The sequence below is a fragment of the Sus scrofa genome, chromosome 1 (genome assembly GCF_054392235.1).
Source record: "Sus scrofa isolate SSC_HxYL_T2T_F1_AM1 chromosome 1, Sscrofa_HxYL_maternal_Yorkshire_Landrace_v2.0, whole genome shotgun sequence".
NCBI lineage: Eukaryota > Metazoa > Chordata > Mammalia > Artiodactyla > Suidae > Sus > Sus scrofa.
This window is the reverse complement of record NC_139383.1, coordinates 240,231,346-240,247,933: the sequence shown is the minus strand read 5'-3', so window position 1 is coordinate 240,247,933 and position 16,588 is coordinate 240,231,346. Positions and strand designations below refer to the sequence as shown.

At 41.3% G+C, this 16,588-nt stretch overlaps 1 long non-coding RNA gene across 2 annotated transcripts in view; it reads left to right on the top strand.

Annotated features, from left to right (window-relative positions):
* Nucleotides 1–15,664, top strand: part of LOC110255722 (uncharacterized) — a 44,921-nt gene extending 29,257 nt beyond the window's left edge. The window contains exon 4 of one of the 2 annotated variants that reach the window (XR_014823039.1): nt 11,245–15,664. This is a non-coding gene — a long non-coding RNA (uncharacterized LOC110255722). The remainder of the gene's footprint in view (nt 1–11,244) is intronic. The other variant, XR_002336433.2, reaches the window with a different exon arrangement.
* The last annotated feature ends 924 nt before the right edge of the window (nt 15,665–16,588 follow it).

Genomic DNA, 16,588 nt, shown 5'->3' with positions numbered 1-16,588 from the left:
GTTTTCAGTTATTCTGAAGTTTTTTTTTTTTTTTTGGTCTTTTTGCTATTTCTTGGTCTTGGGCCGCTCCCGCGGCATATGGAGATTCCCAGGCTAGGGGGTCCAATCGGAGCTGTAGCCACCGGCCTACACCAGAGCCACAGCAACGCGGGATCTGAGCTGCGTCTGCAACCTACACTACAGCTCACGGCAATGCCGCATCGTTAACCCACTGAGCAAGGGCAGGGATTGAACCCGCAAGCTCATGGTTCCTAGTCGGATTCGTTAACCACTGCGCCACGACGGGAACTCCTATTCTGAAGTTTTGATATGTGTCTATATGTATGTGAGATTGTTTTCAGTTGTTGGTCTCTTAATTGCAAGTTCATCTCCAGTGTCCTGCATTTGTACCCACCTCTTTTCACAATTTCTGATTTTGGTGGCATAATTGTGCATGGATAATTTCATATCTTTACTGTATATATACCTTTACTGGTGAGCCTTGTCATTGTGGTATTTTTATGTCTGGTTGCAGCCTTTTCTTTTCTGCCTAGAGAAGTTCCTTTAGTATTTGTTGTCAGGCTGGTTTAGTGTTGCTGAATTCACTCAGCTTTTGCTTATCGGTGAAGCTTTTGATTTCTCCTTCAAATCTGAATGAGAGCCTTGCTGGGTAAAGTAATCTTGGTTGGAGGTTTTTTTCCTTCCATCACGTTAAGTATATCATGCCACTCCCTTCTGGCCTGCAGAGTTTCTGGTGAAAAAACTGCCAAAAACCTTATCAGGGTTCCCTGGTATGTTATTTGTTTCTTTTCCCTATCTGCTTTCAAGATTTTCTCTTTGTCTTTAATTTTGGTCAGTTTGATTAATATGTGTCTTGGTGTATTTCTCCTTGGGTTTATTTCATGTGGTACTGTTTGTACTACCTGGATTTGAGTGAGCGGTTCCTTTCCCAAGTTAGGGACGTTTTCAGCTATTATCTCTTCGAATAATTTTTCCATCCTTTTCTCTCTCTCCTCCTTCTGGCACCCCTATAATACAGATGCTGATTCATTCGCCATTGTCCCAGAGTTCTCTGAGACTCACTTCATTTGTTTTCTATCTTTTTTCTCTTCTGTTCCACATCAGTGATTTCCACTAGTCTGTCCTCCACCTCACTTACTCGTTCTTCTGCCTCCTGTATTCTGCTATTGGCTGCTTCTAACTTTTTTTTAATTTCAGTTATTGTATTTTGTATCTTCTTGGTTATGTTTTATATTTTGTGTTTCTTTGCTCAGTATTTCCGATAAATTATCCATCTTTGCCTCCAGTTTATTTCCAATGTCTTACATCCTCTTCAGCATCAAGAGTCTAAAGTCTTTTTCTGGAGGCTGAGAATCTCCTGATCACTTAGCTGTTTTTCTGGGGTTTTTTCTTTATTCCTCATCTGAAATATAGTTCTCTGTCTTTTCATTTTTATAGGTTTTTGGTGTGGTGACCTTTTTACATATAATAGAGTTGTAGCCTCTCTTACTTCTGGTTTCTGCCCCCCTTGTGGCTGAAGTTGGTATGGGGGCTTGCTGTAGGCTTCCTGATGGGGGGGACTGATGCCTGCCCCCTGGTAGGTGGAGCTGATTCCTATCCCTCTGATGGGTGGGGCTTTGTCTCTGGGTGAGATCAGAGGTGGCTGTGTGGTGGGGGGTCTTTATGCAGCCTGTTTACTGAGGGGCAGGGCTGTGATCCCACCTGGATTGTTGTTTGGCCTGGGGCTTCTCAGAGCTAATGGGTGGGGCTAGATTTTCTCAACAAGGCCATCTCCGGAGAAATGCATGCTGCTGAATATTCCCAAGAGCTTTTCTTCCAGTGCCCTCCCTCCAGAACAAGCCACATTCACCCCCTCTTTTCCCAGGATGTCCTCTAAGAACTGCAGTCAGGTCTGACCCAGATTCCTATGGAGACTTTGCTTTGCCCTGGGCCCCAGTCATGTGAAAGTCTGTGTGCGCCTTTAAGAATCAGGTCTCCTTTTCCCCCATTCCCACGGAGCTCCTGCACACGAGCCCCACTGGCCTTCAATACCAGATGCTCTGGGGCTCTTTCTCCCAATGCCAGATCCCCACGCATGGGGACTTGACCTGGGGCTCAGAACTCTCTCTCTTGTAGGTGAGTCTCTGTGATACAGTTACTTTCCAGTTTGTGGGGCTTCCCACCTGGGAGGTACGGAGTTGCTTATATCATGTAATCACCTCTCCTAACTCTTGATGTGGCCTCCTGTTTGTCTTCCAGAGTAGGATATCTTTTTGAAAATTTCCAGCCCATTTGGTGGAAGATTGCTCAGCATTTGGTTGTAATTTTGTTGTTTTTAGGAATGAAGTTGAGTTCCAGTCCTTTTTTCCACCATCTTAATCCCCAGGTTCATTACTGCTGAGCCATGAGAGGAACTCCTAACCATGGCTGTTTTTAAGTCTTTCATCATTGATAGTTATTATTTTGTTTTGATGCCTTTTGCAGAAATGCTTTGTCTTCAAGGACACTCATGGAAAGGACCTTGGCAAAGTTTTTGACAACTTTGAGATTATAAAATAGAACTGGGTAACAATTTCCAAAACTAATGGAAAAACTGTATTCAAGCAGCAGAAGAATTAATAACATGAGGGCTGAATGAACTGATAAGGATGATTATAATTTTTATGAATTTTGGTTTGAATCATCACTGATTTTTGAAAATATTTTCTTTTTCTAGATTTTTTTTTTCTTCCTTTTTTGGCTGCTCCATAGCATATGGAGTTCCTGGGCCAGGGATCAGATCTGAGCCAGAGTTGTGACTTATTTTCAGCCTATGTTGCAGTTGTGGCAATACCAGATCCTTAACCCACTGAACCAGACCAGGGTTAGAGCCCAGCACTGCAGAGATGCAGCCAATCCTGTTGCGCCACAGCAAGAACTCCTGTTTTTCCAGATTTAAGAAAATATTTTTTTCTTTTCTCTTAAGCTACCAGCAGTTTGGCAAAATACGCTTTTGTGAACAAAGACGAAACATTTATCTTTCTTTCCCTACCTGATTCCTCCAGAATTCAGGAAAACTCTCCATGAGTATTTTTACTTTCTATGGCAGTATAAGTTATTTGCATAAGTTCACAAAGAATCTCTTCTCCTTGTGACAGACACAACTGGAAACATTCATTATATTATCAAAGCTTTGTCTGGAATGTCATTTTTGAGTATGCATAGAATCAGATATACCAAACAGCTTTAAAGAAGTAGAGTTGACATTGTGGAAATAATAAAGTTCCGTGGAAGAAGAGCCTGGTGCCTTGCTTACAGGGTTTCTGACAGCCTAAACAGGTGAGTAAGCAAGGTCACTTCCTGTCAGTTACAGAAACCTCAGTATATTTTGGAAACTTCTAGAAGAGGGGAATTCGCCCAAATCTATAGTTATTGCCTGCAAAGTCAGATGTTAAGTCCTTAGCATGACTTTCTAGCCTTAAGAGTCTTTTAAAAGCCCAGTCTGAGATTCCTTATGAAAAGTTCCAGCAAAAGAGATTTAAAATAGCCTATACGGTCAACTGCTATTCTTGCTACATTTATGTAAACAAGGAGGCCAAGTTTGTTGAAACTAGTTTTATTTGGTGAACAAATTAGTCTTTTCCTTTTTTAAGGCCACACCCATGGCAATTGGAAGTTCCCAAGCTTGGGGTCAAATCGGAGCTACAGCTGCCAGCCTACACCACAGCCACAGCCAATGCAGATCCAAGCTGCGCCTGCAACCTACACCACAGCTCATGGCAACAATGGATCCTTAACCCACTGAGAGAGGCTGGGGATGAAACCTGCATCCTCCTGGATACTAGTTGGATTCGTGTCCACTTCACCACAACAGGAACTCCCAACAAATTAGTCTTAATTTTGCTGTCTTAATTTGACTATCTAATAGGGGAGATTTTAGAAGGAAAATCATTTTAGTAGCACATCTTTTTGGAGATTAGAGTCTTTAAAATTTTTTTTAGGAGTTCCCATTGTGGCACAGCAGAAACAAATCCAACTAGGAACCATGAGGTTGCAGGTTTGATCCCTGGCCTCGATCAGTGCCTTAAGGATTTGGTGTTGCCATGAGCTGTGGTGTAGGTTGCAGATGCTCCTCGAATCCTGCGTTGCTGTGGCTGTGGTGTAAGCTGGCAGCTATAGCTCCAATTCAACCCCTATCCTGGGAACCTCCATTTTCCTTGGGTGTGGCCCTAAAAAGCAAAAACAAATTTTTTTTTTTTAAATTGCAATTGATTTATAGTTGTGCCAATTGGATACTAGATTTCATTTCTGTTAATTATATTTTAAGTTTTTGCTACTGGATCTTGAAAACTTCTAAGTTTCTCAAATACATGGTTACAGATCTCCAAACTAATGTTTCCAATTTCCTTCCACACTTTTGATTTGGAGTCAATAAGACTGAAACTGCCCTTTTCCCGGAAACCCTGGAAAGTGAATGTGAACAACTTGATATAAACTTAAGAGAGATAGCTACAATGTCTCATGTTTAGGCAATCTTTGTGCCTATTGGCTGACTGAGCTACTCAGAAAGTTTACCTAAACACCCAATGACATCATCAGAGACATTCAAATTGCAAAATATGCTTTGACCTTGACATCTAAAAATCTATAACAATCTCAACTGGCTACTTTCAGGACTCAAGACGCTGGGTTTATAATTTGCTCTAGCCACTAACTTTTGTTTTGCTTTTGTTTCCATAGAAATCTCTCTCTCTCTCTCTCTCTCTTTTTTTTTTTTTTTTGTCTTTTTTTTTTTTAGAGCTGTACCGGTAGCATATGGAAGTTCCCAGGCTAGGGGTCGAATCGGAGCTGCAGCCTCCACTCTACGCCACAGCAATGCCAGATCCAAGCCACATCTGTGACCTATACCGCAGCTCATGGCAACTCCAGATCCTTAAGCCACTGAGCGAGGCCAGGTATAAAACCTGCAACCTCATGGTTCCTAGTCAGATTTGTTTCTCCTGCGCCACGATAAGAACTCCAGAAATCTCTCTTATTGAATCCCTAATTTATGCAATATAAGCCTAACTTTGAAACCCAACCTGTATCACCCATCTCCTAAAATGAGACATAGCTGTTTAACTCAGTTGACTTATTCTCAAGACAGACTGGTCCAATAAAATGTGGAGCAATCTATTAATTTATCCTCTGAATTGTGAAACTTCTTTAAAGTTTCAAAGACAAGACTGAAGGAAAACAAAATATACCACCCCCAAATAGGCCTCTTAGGCATATTGATTATTTAAAGCTGGTTTTGTTTTGTTTTTAATTTTATGGCTGCACTCACAGCTTATGGAAGTTCCCAGGCCAGGGACTGAATCCAAGCCACAGCTGTTGCAACCCTGGATCCTTTAACCCGATGCACTGGGCTAGGGATCAAACCTGCACCTCTGCAGTGACCTGGGCTAATGTAGTTAGATTCTTAACCCACTGATCCATGGGTTAAGCTGGTTATTTTTAAGAAACAGTAGTTTCTAGATTTTCTAAAGTTTTAGTCATCCTCCTCTTCCTGGCACTGAAAAAGACACCCTTACAAATGGAGATTTCCCTTATTAGTATAAATCCCATACAAAAGGGTCACTTCTACTCGGTTTTCAGAGCTTCATCTGTGTCTGTTATTTTTTTCTCCAAAAGAACCAGCTCAAGATAATCTTTATGCCAAAGATGCATATTTTAGGGTGGTATATTCTGTTCCTCTTCATATATACACTATACCTCAATAAAACTGATCTTTTTAAAATGTCTAAGAAGATCAGAAAGTATAAGCTGAAAGGAGAGAGCATTTGTTGGGCAGGATCTAGATATATTGAGTGTGCAATGATGAGGAATTGTCAAGGACCACAGGATCTCCGGGCTCCTGGAAAAATGCCTGAACTTCAGGGTTTCCTATCTAGGAGCCACCTAGGCAGGGACAACACTAAATGCACTCTTTTGAGAACGAGGGTACCTAGGAGAAGGTGTGAGGAATTTTTACAATCGTGAGGCACTAGCATAGTCAATGAAGGGGAAAGAGTTGGAGGCAGTAGAGGAAAAACAAATTAATACTGTGTCCTGGGTCCCAGGGAGAGTGGGCTGACGTTAAAGGAGACCGAAGTCATTTTAAGCTGAGCACTAGAATTCTCTTCCTAAATGAACAAGAACATTTCAGATACAAAATTATTTAATTAACTTGCAAGTGGTTGAAATGTGGCTGAGGTGCCCTCTGCTGGTAGTATCCAAAAGCAAATGTATAAACAAAATCGTTGAGGAATATGAGGAAAATCAGCTCTAGTTTTATGTACACTGTATGTTAGGAGTAAATATAATTAGCTTGGAAACTCTACTACTCTTAGCTAGCTTTATCCAAAATAAAGGGACGGCAGAGTTCATGCTGTGGCACAGCAGGTCAAGGATCTGGCATTGTCTGTGGCAGTGCAAGTTCAATTCCTGGCCTGGCCCTGTGCAGGATTCAGGGTTGCCACACCTGCGGTACGGGTAGCAGCTGCAGCTCAGATTCAATCCCTGGGCCTAGGAATTTCCATATGTAGTGGATGCAGCCAAAAATTTTTTCAAAATTAAAAACATTTAGGAGTTCCCATCGTGGCGCAGTGGTTAACGAATCTGACTAGGAACCATGAGGTTGCAGGTTTGATCCCTGGCCTTGCTCAGTGGGTTGCGGATCTGGCGTTGCCATGAGCTGTGGTGTAGGTTGAAGACGCGGCTTGGATCCCACGTTGCTGTGGCTCTGGCGGAGGCCGGTGGCTACAGCTCCGATTAGACCCCTAGCTTGGGAACCTCCATGTGCTGCAGGTGTGGCCCTAGAAAAGGCAAAAAGAAAAAAACAAAAACAAAAACAAACAAAACAAAACAAACCAAAACAACTAAAAACATTTAAAAAGTAAAATAAAGGGGGTGGCTCAGTGGGTTAAAGATCCAGTGTTGTCACTGCTGTGGCTCAGGTTTGATGGGTTTGATCCCTGGCCTGGGAATTTCTGCATGCTATGGGTACAGACAAAATAAAATAAAATAAAATAAAATAAAATAAAATAAAATAAAATAAAGGTCTTGATAGACTTCCATTTCTAGTCAAGCAGTAGAAACGGGTTGGATTTATCTTCTGTTAAAAACAAGACAACAGGTCCAAAAGAATTCACTTAAACTCCCATTAGCAGTCCAGGACTTAATTACGATTTCAGTTCTCCCAGAAAGAGTCAAACAAGAATCAACTGGTTAGCATTAGTTAGGTAATCTACCTGATTGACCCCTGCCATCCCCTAAAGGTAAACTTGTAATAACCGATCTACTTTTTTACCTAGTATGATTTCCTTGTTCCTGCTCCCTTCCACCTATAAAAATCTTTCATTTTGTGCAGCTCCTTAGAGCTCCTTCTTATCTGCAATGATTTATGGATCATTGAATAAAGCCAATAAAATATTTTAAAATTTGGGAGTTCCCATTGTAGCTCAGCAATAACAAACCTGACTGGTATCTATAAGGATGTGGGTTCTCTCCTTGGCCTTGTTCAGTGGGTTAAGTATCCAGCGTTGCCTTGAGCTGTAGTGTAGGTTGCAGTTGCAGCTTGGATCCTGTGTGGCTACAGCTCCAATTTGACCCCGGCCTGGGAACTTCCCTATGCCTTGGATGCAGCCCTAAAACGCAATTTTATATATATATAAATATATATATATATATATATATATATATATATATAAATAAAATTTTATATATTTAAAATTAAAATTTATTCAGTTGAATTTTATATTTTAATACTTCCCATTTGAAACAAATAAGAAATCATACAAAATAGATGAAAATTATTTTGAAATAATGGTTTTCAGAAATTGTACATCATGCAACACAGGCTAGTGATACTCCTCCTGACTCCCACCCCCACCCCACCCCCAACCACCACCACCACCACCAAACAGGAAACAAATCAGGTGAGCCCTGTGATTGCCCTGGAGAATGTTTCTAGGCCACAGCTCGGGGACTAGTGACTCAGGCAGAGCTCTGCAATCTTCCAAGTATAGAAACAGAGCCACATGAGTTCCCGTCGTAGCACAGCAGAAACGAATCCAGCTAGTATCCATGAGGATGAGAGTTTGATCCCTGGCTTTGCTCAGTGGATTAAAGATCCAGTGTTGCCATGAGCTGTGGTGTAGGTAGCAGACACGGCTCGGATCTGGCGTTGCTGTGGCTGTGGCATAGGCTGGCAGCTGCAGCTCTGATTCTGTCCCTAGCCTGGGAACCTCCATATGCCATGGGGATGGCCCTAAAAAGAAAGAAAAGAAAAGAAACAGAGCCAGGAGGCCAAGGAGGCCATGGTAGCTAGACTCTACAGTGAAAAATACTACAAAGGAAAAAATAACATGGTCTGCAGAGGGTCCTGTTCAGTGTTCAGCTGCAAATGCATGTTTATGAGGAAACTGCCTGAGGCCAGCAAAGAATTTCCTGGAAAGAGATGGAGCATTCCCCAGAGATCACAAAGAGCAATGCCTATTCTTACCAGCCAGAGTGGAAATCTTCATAATTCAGGAGACATCAGGTAAAGCACAATAATGGGGCAAAGTTATCCATAGAGTAAAAGTTGTTCTCATCCTGAATAGAATAGGTTAAAATAAAACTTCAAAGGTATCAAACAATTTCCAAGGAGATTATCTGTCTCCCAGGAAAATGTCGAAAATACGTATAGGGATAAAAATATAACCAGCCTCCAAAAAGGCAACAGTCACAATGTCTGACATCTAACCAAGATTTACTAGGTATGCCAAGTCTTTTGTTTTTTGGATTTTTGTTAGGGCTGCACCCGTAGCATATAGAAGTCCCCAGGCAAAGGGTCGAATTGGAGCTGTAGCTGCCAGCCTACACTATAGCCACAGCAACACCTAATCTGAATGCAAAATCTTAAATATAACCCATAATAAAGATGGAGGAAAATCAATCAATAGTTTTTTGTTTGTTTGTTTGTTTGTTTGTTTTTGGCCTACAGGACATGGAAGTTCCCAGGCCAAGAACTGAATCTGAGCCACATCTGCTGAAACACCAAGTCCTTTAACCCACTGGGCAGTGCCAGGGACCCAACCCTCACCTCTGCAGTGACCCAAGCCCTGTTTCCCACTGCGCCACAGCGAGAACTCCTCAAAAGCTCTTATTAAATGATGATAGAAGAACGTTAAAAACAGTAATAACTGTGTTCCGCATGTTCAAGAAGGTAGAAGAATGAGTGAGCATGTTAAACAGAAACATAAATGACTTAAAATAAGGCTCGTAGGGATCAAATACATAATCTCTGAGATTTAAAAAAATATACTAGCTGGAATTAACTGCAGATTAGAGAGGGAAGAAATATTCTTGAAACTGAAACAGAAATTGTAATAGTAACATAAACTTAAATCACATACAGAAAATTGACTGAAAAATATTAGCAAAGCAAGAGTTCTATGGTGCAGCAGGTTAAGGATCTGGCATTGTCACCACAGTGCCTTGAGTCAGGTGAGTGTTTAGTCCTTGGCCTGGGAACTTCTGCATGCCAGGGGCACAGCCAAAAAAGAAAAAAAAAACCACAAAACACAAAAAAACAAAACAAAACATCAGTTAGCTGTGGGGCCATTGAGAAATAGCATACGGTAGGCATAATTGACATCTTTGCCATTCTCCTTTTTAAGCATTCCATTTCCAAACTCTTTTTTTCCTACTGTGTCCACTTAAACCTTAAAAACAAAACAAAACAAAACAAAAAACCTCATTCTTGAAACGTCCACCTGCAGACTATTAAAACTACTCTTGAAAATCTGCAATAACTGAACTCAATGAAGTCTTCATATAATTTCATCTTTCAAATCCAATAGCTTTTACAATTTCTCAGTGACATACACACTACCTAATCCTTGAATGCGAATCCTTGTTTGCTACCCTCATTCTGTGAAGTTGATAAATTTCCTGTCTTCCTCAAAACTTTGCTGTCAGTCATCTGATTTTTCCACTCCTCTGTCCCTGAGTTTTTCATATCCCTTGGATTCTTCATAAAGTCACAAGATTTCCAGGTTGGCAGAGATCTGAGATACAATCTAGTCTGACCTACTCATTGTTGAATACCTGATTTATGCTTACAACATTTTTATCATATAGTTAGCTAGCATTTATATGAAGACCATCCATCATGGACACTTCTCTCTATTCCACCATCAGCAGCTCTGATATTTAGACTTTTTTCTTCATATTAAGCTGAAACAGTTCTCTCTGAAACTTCTGCCAAATGATCTGGCATCTTATCCACCCTTTGTTTCCACTTTAGTCTATTAATACCTCTAGCATGGAATACTTCATTAGTTTGATGATGTCCACTGTAATACTTCTATCTTTTTTTTTTTAAGGACCGCAGGTGCGACATATGGACTTCCCAGGCTAGGGGTCAAAATCAGAGCTGTAGCCATCGGCCTACACCACAGCCACAGCAATGCCAGATCCTTAACCCACTGAGCAAAGCCAGGGATCTGACCTGCAGTCCTCATGGATACTAGTCGGGTTCTTTACCGCTGAGCCACAATGGAACTCCCTCTTCTATCTTTCAATTCACTCAGTGTATAACAATTCTTTTCTGATTAATCTTAAAATACAGTTTTAATCCTGTTATGTCTCTCTCTTACTTAAGAACTTATATGTGCTCCCCTAATTGTTTTTCCTTTCAAAAATGTTTTATTGTTTTCACTGTCTTCTTCTGAATGTCATTCATATGTAGATACACAATATATAATATGTAAAGGGGTATTGCCTTTACTCCTCCACTTTTCCTTTAGAGGTAACTCACTGTTGTGAGGGATTTTTTTTTTCTGGTATATTTCCAGAGATGCTCTGGACCTTTTATTAAATGTGTATCATCTGCCTGCCTCTGATGATAGGTTGTTTCACCAATCACCTTCGCCCTTGAACAACACAGAGGGCAATTTAGCAATACCTGTCTAGTATACCTGCTCTTTACCTTGCTTTTTTTCCACTTAACATATTTTAGAAATCACTCCACATCTGTTTATATAAAGCATTGTTTTTTTCAATGTCTACACAGCACAGGGGCTGCACTAGGATGTTTAATAGATTCCTAATGAGCATTTTTTTCCAATTTTTTTGCTATTAAAACAAATGCTGCAGTGAATATTCTTATACATATATGAAATATGTGTGTGGAGTAAGATTGCTGGAAGTGGTATTTCTTGGTTAAACTGTATGTAGGAGAAATTGATGGATATTGCCCTCTGTGTACTTTCTTTCAAGGGTGAAGGTAACTGGCAGAAGATAACATCAGAGAAGAGCAAAGGAAATGAGTTCCTGAAACCCAGGTAAAAAATCTAAGAATTTAAACTCTAAGAAGACTGCACAGAGCTGAAGATACAGCAGCCATCTCTGCCAGAAGGGCAAGCTTCCCTGGACACCGTCGCTGGGAAGAGGATCCCATCAGGTCTTCAAAACTTGTCTTTGCTGCACTCAGAAGAGGGTTCTGGTCTTCTCAGACCCCCTGGGATCTAGAGATCCCAGCTTCATGTTTGACCAGTGATGGGAACTGCTAATGACCCCAGCTCCTTCCTAAAGGGTGAGCCTAAGGTCAGTGTCACAGGATAAGTTTCCTAAGTGGATGATTCCCTTAAGGTCCAGGCTTTAGGCTCTGTGATGTTATGCTTCCCATAGAGAAAATGTGCCAATTTAAACTCACCCGGGAGTTCCTGTTGTTGCACAGTGGAAACAAATTCGACTAGCATCCATGAGGATACAGGTTTGATCCCTGGCCTCACTCAGTGGGTTAAGAATCTGGCATTGCTGTGAGCTGTGGTGTGGGTTGCAGACTCGGCTTGGATCCGTGTGGCTGTGGCTCTGGTGTAGACCAGCAGCCGTAGCTCCAACTTGACCCCTGGCCTGGGAACTTCCATATGCCACGGCTTCGGCCCTAAGAAGCAAAAAAAAAAAAAAAAAAAAAAAAAGGTAAATAAAATAAAAAATCCAAACGCTCACAAACAACACGTGACTGACTGCCTATTTCCCCACATATTCATCAACAGAACGAAGTGTCAATGCTTTTGCCTTTGCCAATTCTGACAGGTTAAAAAAAAAAAAAGATTTAATTTTTGCATTTCTCTCATGTGTGAGGTTGCACGTCTTTTCATAGAATAATAATGAAAAACCTCTATGTATGTAATCCTAGCAAGGCCAACTCTTTTACTTATGCACTTAATCCCCACCTTCTGTCATATTTAGAACACCACCCAGCAATTTTCTCTTCTGCAACATCAATTTTTATTCTTTCTACTGAACCTTTTCAACATACACAAATGTCATTTCATTCTTCTTTGAAAACTGTTTCTTCGAATTCCCTGGTGGTACAGTGGGTTAGGGATCCAGAGTTGTGCCTGCTGTGGATTGGGTCATCTTTTACCCAGTGCCTAATTCATTCTCTCTCTCTCCCTATTGTGCAGCAAATCTTGGCAGACTTTTCTGGAAAGGACCAGAGAGTATATATTTAAGTACTGTGGGCTGTATGATTTCTATCACTTCTTCTCTCTCTTTTCTTTGGCTTTTTAGGGCCATACCCATGCAGCACAGGGAGGTTCCCAGGTTAGGGGTCGAATTGGAACTTTAGCAGCTGGCCTACACCACAGCTACAGCAATGACGGATCTGAGCCACATCTAAGATCTATATCACAGCTCATGGCAACACTGGATTCTTAACCCACTGAGTGAGGTCAGGGATGGAACCTGAGTCCTCATGGATACTAGTTGGGTTCATTACTGCTGAGCCACGGTGGGAACTCCTCTGTCACAACTTCTTATCTCTGCCCCAGAGGGTAGCAGTAACCCCAGACAACACTTGAATGAATGGGTGTGAAGTCCTTCACCTTATAGTTTAGTCATCCTGCTTTTCGGAAGCAGTCAGGAAGAAGCTGCAATTACTCTGTACCTTTCCCTTTGCCAGCTTCTAGCTGGGATCTCTAGAACAGAGGCTTCTGGAGGAAGAGCTCCCTGGTGCCTCAACAGGTTGAGGATCCAGCATTGTCACTGCCGTGACGCGGGTTTGATCCCCAGCCCAGGAGTTTCTGCATGTCATGGGCACAGCCAAAAAAGGAAAAAATTAATTAAAAGTTACTTTATATTTACCATGAGTATAATGGCACAAATTTGTTATATTTATAGTTCTCTGGGTCAGAAGTCTAAAATGGGTACGACTGTTCTAAAAATCAGGCTGTTGGCAGGACTTATTCCTTTCTGAAGGCTTGAGGAAAGAATTGTTTCCTTAATTTTTCCAGCTTCTAGAGGCACCCACATTCCTTGACTTGTGACCTCTTCATCCGTCTTCAAAGCCAGAAGTGGTCCCTTGAGTCCTTCCCACATCAAACCACTCTTTCCCTCTGCTTCTATCTTTGTGTCGCTTTGTAACTCTCTGTCTCCGTCTTCTGCTTCCATCCTCTACTTTTAAGGACTCTGTGATATCATTGGGCCCAAATGACTGATCCAGGGTAATCCTAAAGTTAGCTGATTAGTAATCTTTTTTTTTTTTTTTTAATCTTTTTAGGGCCGCACCTGTTGCATATGGATGTTCCCAGGCTAGGGGTCAAATTGGAGTTGCAGCTGCTGGCCTACAGCACAGCCACAGCAACGCCGGATCTTAATCCACTGAGTGTGGCCGGAGATCAAACCCTCGTTCTCATGCGTACTAGTCAGGTTTGTTACCGCTGAGCCATGATGGGAACTTCTGATTAGCAGTCTTAATTCTAGTTGCTACCTTTAGTCCCCTTGGCCATGTAATATGATATATGAAGAGGTTCCAGGGGTTAGGATGTGAGCATCTTTGGGGCCAGGGCATTATTCCACTCACCATAGGCAGGGGTCTGTGGGACTTCCTCAGGAGTTTCAGCTCCAGTCAGATCATCCAAGAATTCCACAGATGGATGTTTCTGAGAGGCTGCGGCTCTGTGAAGGAGGTTCTCCTCCACACCTTCTCTGGGCAAGTGCCTGCAATTTGAACCCAAGGTCCAAACCTCTTTTTGTCTCTTTTTCAATGGACATGATACCAATAAATGACATCAATATATGAATAATAAAGTTTCCTCTCCAGGGCTTTTGCCCTTCTTCTTTTTGGCTATACCCATGACATGTGAAAGTTCCCAGGACAGAGACTGAATCCGTACCATAGCAGTGACCTTAGCCATTGTAGTAACAATGCCAGATCTTTAACTGCTGCACCACGAGAGAATTCCCAAATTTAGTTTCATATTTTTGCATATTTTAAGAGGAATTTTTTAGCTGTAAGTCACAGAAAACCCATGCGGTTTATGCAATTAATGGTTTATCTTCCCAACAAACAAGACCTCTGGAGGTAGCAGCGGTGGCATTGGCTTGGGGACTTAACAACATTAGCACCGTCTCTGCAGGTGTCTTTTCTTGTCCTCATAATCAGGAGGGGGCTGCTGCACCCAGCACCATATCCACACTCTAGGGAAGAAGGAGGGGCAGAGCAAAGAAGGCACTACTAGTCATATCATTTTTCCAGGGGAAAAAAAAAAACACCTTTTCAAGCCACACCCCACACATATGCATAGACTTCCCTTAATGTCTCAATGGCCAGGACCCTCACAGCTGCAAGAAATTCTGGGGAAATGAGGGACTGTATTATGATTGATTTAGAGCAGTCATGGTCTAATATCTGTTGATGGGCATATTGCTGCCACAAACAGAATTTCTACTTGGTTAGCAGAGGGGTGTCAGGCTTAGTAAATACATATACAGTTAAATCTGATTTTCTGACAGTGTAGAAATCTTTTCAGCATGAGTATGTAATATTTGGGACATATTTATGCTACTTATTTGAATTTCAGATTTAACTGGGCATCCTAAGTTTTATCTGGAAACCCCAGGTTATCTCAGAAAAGAGGAAGTGTATGTTCAATGGGGAACTTTGAAGATTTGCCATGAGAAGGATGGCATTTTATTCTGAAATTGGAATCAATGGTGGAAACATTTCAGGTCTCATCCACAGGCTGATGGGGGAACTCTTCTGTGACAAAATCTTTAGGGGCATTGTGACCTTCCATTCATATAATCATAGGCTCTTCTGTGCAAGCTCCAGATCAGACAAGTCTTCAGTGGCTTTGACAGAGTTTTCCACTCTGATACCAAGTCATACAGCTTCTCCTTTCCAGCAACATCTGTCGTACTCATCCTAGTGCAGAAATTGTTTAATTCTGCAAAGAAAAATAGAAAAGTAGGAAATTAACAGAAGCAGCCAAAATTCAGTTCTGCTGAAATTAATTTATACCCTTCTTTTGACTGATTCAACTACTGGTAATGATAGGGATAGTAATTTATAACTTCAGCACTCAGAGAAAAGTTTAATTAAAAATATGAAACTAAATTTTGGAGTTCTTGGAGTTCCCATCTTGGCACAGTGGTTAACGAATCCGACTAGGAACCCTGAGGTTGCAGGTTCCATCCCTGGCCTTGCTCAGTGGGTTGAGGATCCGGCGTTGCCGTGAGCTGTGGTGTAGGTTGCAGACGCAGCTTAAATCCTGTGTTGCTGTGGCTCTGGCGTAGGCCAGCAGCTGTAGCTCCGATTAGACCCCTAGCCTGGAAACCTCCATATGCCATGGGAGCGGCCCTAGAAAAGGCAAAAAGACAATAAAATAGAATAAATAAAAAAATAAATAAATAAATTTGGGGGTTCTTTTGTGGCACAAGGGGTTAAGGATCTGACATTATCACTACTGTGGCTTAGGTCACTGTAGTGGAGTGGGCCTGATCCCTGACCTGGGAGCTTCTGTATGCTGCAGGCATTACAAGAAAGAAAGCAAGAAAGAAAGAGAGAGAGAGAGGGAGGGAGGAAAGAAGGAAGGAAGGAAAGAAAAAGAAAGGAAGGGAGGAATGAAGAAAGAAACAAAATTTAAAACACTAATTTTTAGAATAAAAACTCCATTCCTATCAACTCCTTTCCTCTCATTCTTTTTTTTTTTCCCCACTGTAATTTAAATATTCTGTTACCACCCAGGATATAGGTTCTGTGGCTTGGTCAGACCAGGGCCTTTGGTCAGGTTTTTTTTTTGACATTTGTTTTGAGCCATAGCTGGTGAACAGAAGTATCTCTGGAATCACACAGATAAATTGCTGTGGAACAAGGTCAAATTATTTTGCTGTTGATTCTGACTACCTGTGAGCATTTCTCACAGCTCTTAGTCAGACTTTATTATTAAAACCGAAACCATATTATTAGTTTTTAAAAAATCATAATCACTTCTTCAGAGTTCAAGTTTCTCAGACCTGAATTCAGAAATTAATATTTGATAATTCCAATCATTTTGCCTGTATCCACCATTAAAATTCTCCATACTCTTTGGTCCCAGGAAACCTGAAAGAATAATATGCATTTACCAGGTCTCAGGCCTTGAGCGCAGCAACACCTTCTACAATCCCTTTAATGATTCACCTGTGCCCTTCTTTGTACGAGTCACATTTTTCCATTGAGTATCAAATTTGCCATCAGTGAAGCAGAAAGCGATGAAAATATATAACTAACTTAGCGGATGTGAAGTGCTTTGAAGAAAATGATTTTGCCTAGTAGATGATTCTGTCCAGTCTA